We start from the raw sequence: 8,931 nt of genomic DNA, 5'->3' as shown, positions 1-8,931 counted from the left end.
CATAGGGAGGGGTTGCAACATAGGCAATACAAGTAATAGGAGGGGGATGACCTAGGGGTGAACACGCGATAGTAAAGAGAGGGAATAGGGAAGCATGTGTGGCAAGATGGGTGGACCCTGGACTCAATATGGTAGCCTAAGCTTACTCACCCTAGAGTGGTCCCAGGCTTGCCTTCAGGCACTCCTTGAAGGGAACAATACCAGAAGGGGGTGGGCCCTATTTGTTGTGGGATAAATAGTGGTGTCTGCTTCGTCTAGACAGCTGATAACTCTGGGAGAATGACCCCCAATCCACTCTTGATGACCTCCAAGTGTACAGTCATTCTCAAGCAACTAAGTCTGGCATATATTTGAGGGAGACAGCTTGAGATAAATCCTTCTGTTTCCCACATAGCAACACTGAAATACTGGAGAATTCAAGAAGGGCTTGAGATATATCATAGACAATTATAAAATTCTTTTGGTTTTTGAGATATGATTTTGTCATCCATATCACAACTGCATGTTAATGACTCATGCTTTAGGTCAAGGAATTAACACTACAAGAAACAGAATTTTGTGGGATATTAACTTATTATTACACATAAATTTTAGTAAATGTACTATTTAATAACATATTTCTGGGGGAATAAGTTGGACACATAAATAGTACTCGTGTTTAAATGAGACCTCAGTGCCTACAATTTCCCTGTCAATAATTTGTCCTAGCATTAAGAGAGATTCTATTTTCTTTACAATAGTTTAAACTATTTTAGCAGCTGTTATTGTTTTATACATGACTTAATTTATAGCAAGTAAGGAAGCTGGAAAAGCAAGCTACTTAAAAATGTGATTGGTTATTTCTACATAAGGACTTGAGAGATTGTAGACAATCAGCTAGACCCTGACAGATCACAAGAATGTATGCCTTTTTTGGCAAACATTAACCAAGTATAATGTTTCATCAAGTCATCATACACACATATTTTCTTAAATGAACAACTTCCAGCTATTCTTTTTCAGGAAAATTCTTTTGGAGTATGGTCCTAGAGTTCTTTTTTTTTTCTATGCATTGTGTATGTTTAAAATATATCAAAAAGTTGAAATAATTACCCCTAAAACAACAGATTGAAAAAGATATTCAAGCCTTTGTAGCTTCCTGTGGTAGTTACATAATCTGTTGTCAATTTGAAGATTAAGAGCGTAGGGGTGGAGTCTAGCCTATCAATCATGATATAGCCCATGAGGACTCTGTGTGGGCATAACCTTCTCCTGAGGATTCTGGAAACTCCTATATTTCCTCCTTGGAGGTGGGAGACACATTCTTTCTCTCTGCTCACTCCTTGTGAGACATCCCTGTGGAGAAGACACGTGGAGAGAGGCTGATGGATGGAGCCAGACCTCTGGAGTCAGGGAAGCCATGTGGTGACCCCTGGCAGCACTGAGATGCTTACAACACCACTGGAACCACAAAACTTCCCACCCACTGGCCTGTGATCTTCCTGAATTTGGCATCATTGCATTTGTTTCATGAGTCTGAAGAGGAATTTATAGATTGGTATCAGACATATGGGCTAATATCAGACTTTTGGACTTGATCTGGACTGTTTCCTCTATATTCAATTGCTCTTGTATATAAAGCTCTTTCCCACACACATATGAGTGTCTCTATGAATTTGTTTCTCTCGTCTACCCAGATTAACACACTTCCTTAGACCACTGATGAAAATCATTACAACTGGCATGCATAAATCCTATGAGCAGATATTAAGGAAAGGTAGACAAACCTGCAAGGAAAGGAAAGCAATGGAAATGGAAACTGTTAGAAACTGTAAGCCAATCACAAAGGTCAACTTATAACCACCACCACCACCCCCAAAGGGGGCGAACAACAGGAAAGTAAAGGAAGACAGCGGTTGGTATAAGACATGAAAAAATAATTGATAAATTATCAAGGGTCCATGAGGGAGGGGAATAAAATGAGGAGCTGACACCAAGGGTTCAAGTAGAATGTTTTGAGAATGATAATGGCAACATATGTACAAATATGCTTGACACAATGGATGGATGGATGGATTTTGATAAAAGCTGTAAGAGCCCCCAGTAAAATTATTTTTAAAAATAAAAAGAAATGGGTTAAGCATAGTCTAAATGGGCAAATCCAGTCACAGGAAAAACACTGTTTTACTATAAGAATAGTTTCTATGAAAACTTAGCGAGCCCACTTAGGAAGTACGCTAATTCTGCTTCTACAGATGTTAAGAATCTGATCTCTAAAGATAGGAAGCCAAACTCGTGATCATATTTAACACTTCTGATCAGAGCAGACTACATAGATATACCCTTTACACAAGAAAATTCTATAACTCAATTGCCAGATTTCATTCCTGGCTCTGTGACTTACTGGCTAAGTGACCTTCCTGTGCGCTTCAGTGTCTTCATCTGTAGACTTGACACAAATATATTACCTATGTCATAGGATCTATATGCTAGTGCTCACACCAGTGCCTGGCACAAAATGTTTAGTGCTTTCTAATGTGATGGGTATAGATGTGCTTCATCTCTTGCTTTGGTGGATTTATTCTTCAAGAGTTTATACTTACTGATCAGCAACCATTAATTTATATCTATTCTGAAAAATAATAAATAAGTACTTGTTGTGAAACATTGCACATATGGCTTGTTTGCATCTTAAGTTTTAAATTCATTGGTGTGTGTGTGTGTGTGTGCACTCTCTTAACCCCTTCTCTTACCTAAAAATAGAAGGCTATTTTTCCTTCTTAAACTCACTAAAGCAGAGGTAGAGATGAGGAAGATCCAGGATGATATCTAAAGCGCCTCCAAAAAACTAAATAAGGCTAGGCAAGATGGAAAAATTAAATTCTGGGTTGAAATAGACAAGAGAGAAAATGAAGATTGTAAAAAGATTGAAGATGGACAGGTTGCTGCTGTTGCTGCTAGGCTCCGTCTAGTCAGTTCCAATGTGCCAGAGATCGAAGCACTAACGAGCCCTGCATTCGTTTGAGTGCACTGTGGCAGCCACCGTGTCAAAGCATCCTGTCCCAGGCCTTCCTCTTTTTCATTGCTCTTCTGCTTTACCAATCATGATGTCTGTTTCCAGGGACTGGTCTCGCCTGACAACATGTCCAAAGTGTGTGAGAAGTCTTGCCCTCCTTGCATCTAAGGAGCACTCTGGCTGTACTTCTTCCAAGACAGATGTTTGTTCTTTTGGTAATTCACTGTACTTTCAGTATTCTTTCCCATCCAAATGCATAGATTCTTCCATGGTCTTCCTTATTCATTGTCCAACTTTCCCATGCTTATGAGGCAACGGGACATACCATGGCTTGGGCCAGGTGCACCTCCGTCTTGCTTTTCAAAACTTTTCAAAACTTCCTGTGCAAATAGATTTACCCAGTTCAATACATCTTTTGAGTTCTTAACTCCTGATTCCATGAATATTGATTGTGGATCCAAGAAAGTTGAAATCATTAACAATTTTACTCTTTTCTCCATTTATCATGACGTTACTTACGGGTTTAGTTGTGAGGTGTGGGGTTTTCTTTACATTGAATGGTAATCCACACTGAAGGCTGTCATCTTTCATCTTCATCCGCAGCTTCTTCAAGTTCTCATCAGTTATGGCAAGGAAGGTTAAGAAGTCTTCCTTCAATCCTGATGCTGCATTCTTCTTCAAATAATACAGCGATTTATGTATTTGCTCCACACACAATTGAATAAGCACGATGAGAGGATACAACCCTTTCACACACCATTCCTGATTTTAAACCTTGCAGTGTTCCTTTGTTCTGTTCACACAACAGCTTCTGGGTCCATGTGTAAGTTCTTCCAGAGCATCATGAAGTGTTATGGAATATTCATTCTTCTCAAGGCTATCTGTAGATTGTTATAATCCACCCAGTTGAATGCCTTTGCATAATCAGTAAAACACAAGTGAACATTTTTCTAGTATTCTCTGCTTTCAGCCAAGATCCATCTAACATCATGATATCCATTGTTCCACGACCACTTCTGAATCCATTTCTGAAACTCTGGCCCTTCCCTGTCAATATACCGCTTCAAGCATTATTGGGTGATCTTCCACAAAATTTTCTTACTTGTGATATTAATAATAGTGTTTATAATATCACGATATCATTGAGAAATCTATTAGGTCATTTTTCTTTGGAATGGGTACAAATATAAATCTCTTCCAGTCAGTTGGCCAAGCAGCTGTCTTCCAGATTTCCTGGTTGGGAAGTGCATCACTGTTCTGTGCTCTGGCTCCTGGTCCTGCTGCTGCTCCTTTGCTGGTATAGCTGTCTTCTGTATCCAGGAGGTTCCCTGCACAGGTATCTCAGGTCCAGAGAACGTGCTCCACCCCCTGACTCTTACTGAGTAATGAGATCTCGCTTCCTGCTTCACAGAAGGGTCATTTTATACACAGCAGGATGAAATTCCAGAGAATTCTGTTCATGGTTACACACAGGTGAATTCTATCAGTATCTTCCCTGACCTTCTACAAGACCCCTGGGGGGGGAAAAAGCTCATTTGGTGGGAGTTAGACTTTGACTAGAATAGCCACATTAAATAACTCACTACTTGTACACCCAGAAAATAAATTGTATGATTTTCTGATTCAAACTAGCCAATACCAGTGCATTTCAGTTCACTGATGCCTGTAATATTGATCTTTATGCATTCCATTTCTTTTTTGACAATTCCAACTTTCCTAGATTCATACTTTGTACATTCCAAGTTCTGGTTATTAGTACATTTTTACAACTGTTTCTTCTCATTTTGAGTTATACCCCATCAGCAAATGAAGGTCCCAAAACTTTTACACCCACTGACTTTACTCCATTTATGTTGTTACGGTCAACTTTGCTCTGAGACAGCATTCCTCCTTAGTCGTATTTTGAGGGCCTTCTAACCTTGGGGGCTCATCTTCTGGCACGCTCTCTGACAATTTTCTACTGCTTTTCGTTAGACCTTCAATACCTGACAAAATTTTGATGCTGTCTATAAAGTTTTCTGTGCTTAGTTCCTCAGACGTGGACAACTGATTCCTTCTTCATAGACTACCCATTGTCTGAATGAGCTGCTGAATTCTGTTCATTTTGGGTAATCCTGTTCATCCATTTGCAATACCAGTGACATAACTTCCAGCATCACAGCAACACACAAGCCATCACAGTACCACAAACTAACTGGAGGGAAAAGGAAACATTTATATAAAATCAAGAAGGAGGAAATAGTAAAAGGATGCTTCAAACAGGAACTGAAGTAGGCGCTAAAGGAATACCGTATATACTTGAGTATAAGCCAACCTGAACATAAGCCGAGGCACCTAATTTTACCACAAAAACTGCATTTTAAATGTGCTGAAAAAAAAGGCTTACAAGCAGCTATCTATCTCAGAAGCAACAACGCCCACATGGAAGAAGCACACCAGCCTGTATGATCATGAGTTGTCAAAGGGATCAGTTATCAGGCATTAAAGAACAAAAAACCAAATCGCTGTGAATGAGGGGGAGTGCAGATTGGAGACCCAAGACCCATCTCTAGGCAACTGTACATCCCCTTACAGAAGGGTCGTGGGGAGGAGATGAGCGAGTCAGGGTGCAGTGTAGCAATGATGAAACGTACACTGCCTTTCCCTATGCCATTGCCCCATTGTCGTTATACTTCAGTCCCTTGTTGCAGCCACGGTGTCAAGTCATCTCTTCAAGTGTCTTCAACTTTTCACTATTTCCCCAGGGACTGGTCCCTTCTGATAACATGTCAAAAGTACATGAGATGAAGTCTCACCATCCTCACTTCTAAAGAGAATTCCCTCTTTACATTCTGCAAGATTTATTGGTTAGTTCTTCTGGAAGCCCATGATACTCTCTAAATTCTTCACCAACGCCATAATTCAAATACATCAACTCTTCTTTGGGCTTCCTTATTCATTGTCCATATTTCGCATGCATATGTATACATGTAATGAAAACACCATGGTTTAAATACCAGGCCCAACTCAGTCAGAGTCCTAGTCCTCGGCCTGGCACACACACACACACACACACACACACACACACACACACACAGAGCAAAGCTTTAATTATATTATAATATATACTATATATAACAAGATTTCATTATGCACATAAATGTAATCAAAGTGTTGCATGTACCCACATATATCTCCATGTGACACTTTGACTACATTTACATAGAGAATAAAAGCTTGCTATATATTATTATTATATAGAGCTATATATATAGATATATATATTATATAGAGCTATATATATATATATATATATATATATATATGGATATATGTCTCCATATCTGTTATATAGAGACAAAGAGAATTATGGAGACATATAGAGAGAACGATATATGGATACCTGTGACACTTTGACTAAATTTATATGTACAGTGAAAGCTTAGTGATTGGACAATCTTTCAATGTTGTGGATATATATCTAGAAAAATACTTTATTGCATTGGTATTGAGGCTCTCAAGTGACTGGGACCAGATTTATATAAGTTGTAGCAATGAACTCTTAAAAACAAAAAACATTACAACTACCATAAATGGTTTGTTAATAATTATAATAAACCACAAATGTTTTTATAACTAGCAAATTGCAATTAGAACACGAATGGTGATAAAATAATTGTAGAAAAAGACAAAGCATATATGCAATTATTTAACTGCAGTGATGTGCTAAGTCAGCTCCACATTTATAAGCAGCCAACATGAAAAGTGACGTTAAAATCACTTTAGCTGAAAATTCCCCAGACCTTTCAATGTGCCATGAATATTATTTATACTGCTTTTCATTTAATTCTCATGGCTCTATGAAATAAATAGCATTATTTTCTCTATGTTTGCTGCTAAGACAACTGAAGCAGTACTGTAAGATGATTAAATTTCAAGTGCTTGATTCAAACTGCCTTGGTTTAAATTATGGCTCCCCCACCTTTTCTGTGTCATCTAGGGAAAGTTACTGATTCTCTTGTCATCTAAGTTTCTTCGTGGTGAAATAGGATAATGCGTGCAGCTATCTCAGAGCATTGTCATGAAAGGTAAAACTAGATAAAAGGGTGAAACAATTAGAATGCCTGGCACATAATAATTACCCAGGCGATAATCAATATTCGTTTTGTAAATGTTAGGTAACATTCATGATATCTCAAAACCAGCAAGTTGCATAAACAGGACTAGAACCTGGGACCATTTCATTTGAAAGCCAATGATTTAACTCTCCACACTCTGAGTCTGTTATTATATGATATTAGTATGGTTCTACCTCCTACAGATCCTATATGCAACAAAATGAAACACTGCCCAGCCTTACCCCATCCTCCAGTGTGTTGTCTGTTAAATAACTGGTGGGGTTATATGAAATAATCAAGACTCTGAAAGTTTCTCTTTTTATGCAAAGATCTCAAGAGTTTTTACATTTATTGATTGCTAATGATTGGGTAGGACCATGCAAATAAGGTGTTTCAGACTTTAACATGGGGATTGGATAGTTTTATCATTCCTCTAGGTATAAAGTGAGCCACCTCAGAAACAGGAACAAGATCTTAACCACTGAGAAAGACAAGTCAGGGGTAGAACCCATCCCCGATCACCACAGGGTAGACTTTTCAGTTCATGGAGCGAATAACGCTGGCTGCCTTCAGGCAGGAGGTTCATTTGCAGAGTGGGGTGTCCTCTTTGGGCATTTATCAGTGCAAAGGGCTTTGTAGCCTTGCCTTGTCAGGGAAATGGCCAAGGGGATGCAGAGCTGAGGTAAAGGATCAGAAAAAAAGATGTCCTACAGGCATGGCTGAGAAGAGCCTGGGAGGCGGGGCACAGGGTGGAGCATGCAGGGGAGGAGGTGTATCCTTAATCTGGCCCTAAACTGTAACCTGTTAACTTTCCTAATAAACCCCATAATCATGAGTATTGTCTGTGAGCTCTGTGTGGCCACTGGAATGGATTCATGAATCCAGCACAGAGGTCCGTTGGTTAGTGTAGCTGTTACAATAGAATTTCAAAGGTTGGAGGCTGGAGGCATGTCTGAGCTCTGCTCCACAGGCATCATGTTAGGCAGATGTGGAGTTTCTCCTCCTATAAACAGTTCCAGTCTTGGAATTCCACAAAGGGTCATGATGAGTCACCATTGACTCGATGGTAGCGAGTTTGGTTTCCACCCCCTGCCCCTTCCTGAAGCCAGAGAAGGTCACACATTCATAGAAACACCATACACACACACACACACACAAGCTAAGTTCTTAGCCAATTGGGCTAAAGGTCGAAAAATATAGTTAAAGGCCTAATTAGTGTGACCAGACAAACCCAGTGCCATGCAGTCAGTGCTGACTCATAGCAACCCCCCTTTGGGTTTTGCAGATTGTAGTTGTTTATTGGAGTAGAAAGTCCAGTCTTTTTCCTACGGCTTAGCTGATGGTTTAGAACTGCTCACTAGTTGGGTGGATCACAGCCCAAACTATAACCACTACAGCCTTGTACTAGAAATAGCTTTGATTTAAACTGAATGTCAAAGGACATACTAGTTGCTTTATAAAAACAAGGTTTAAACCATAGGAATGGGAATCCAAATGGAATTAATAAAATGTGATTCTGATGGCAACATTTTCCAGAAAGTCTACAACACCAGATGGCAATGCCAATCTCTGTGCTTTCTCCATACTGGTCTCAAGATGATTCCAGACAAGACCACAGAAATCCACCCCAATACCTGAGTACTTGATAGGTACTCATTAGTAATTTCTTGTTGTTGTTAGTTGCCATTGAGTTGGCTCCAACCCAGAGTGACCCTATGCAGAACGGAACAACCCACCTAAGCCCATTGATGCAGCCACTGTTTCAATCCATCTTAAGTCAGTGGTTCTCAACTGTCCTAACATCACAACCCTTTACTGCAGTTCCTCATGTTGTGGTGA

This window comes from Echinops telfairi, unplaced genomic scaffold (genome assembly GCF_000313985.2).
Source record: "Echinops telfairi isolate 266 unplaced genomic scaffold, ASM31398v2 ScPeMD7_7468;HRSCAF=8506_0, whole genome shotgun sequence".
NCBI classification, from domain to species: Eukaryota; Metazoa; Chordata; class Mammalia; order Afrosoricida; family Tenrecidae; genus Echinops; species Echinops telfairi.
The sequence above is the reverse complement of the archived record's forward strand: the minus strand, read 5'-3'. Positions refer to the sequence as shown.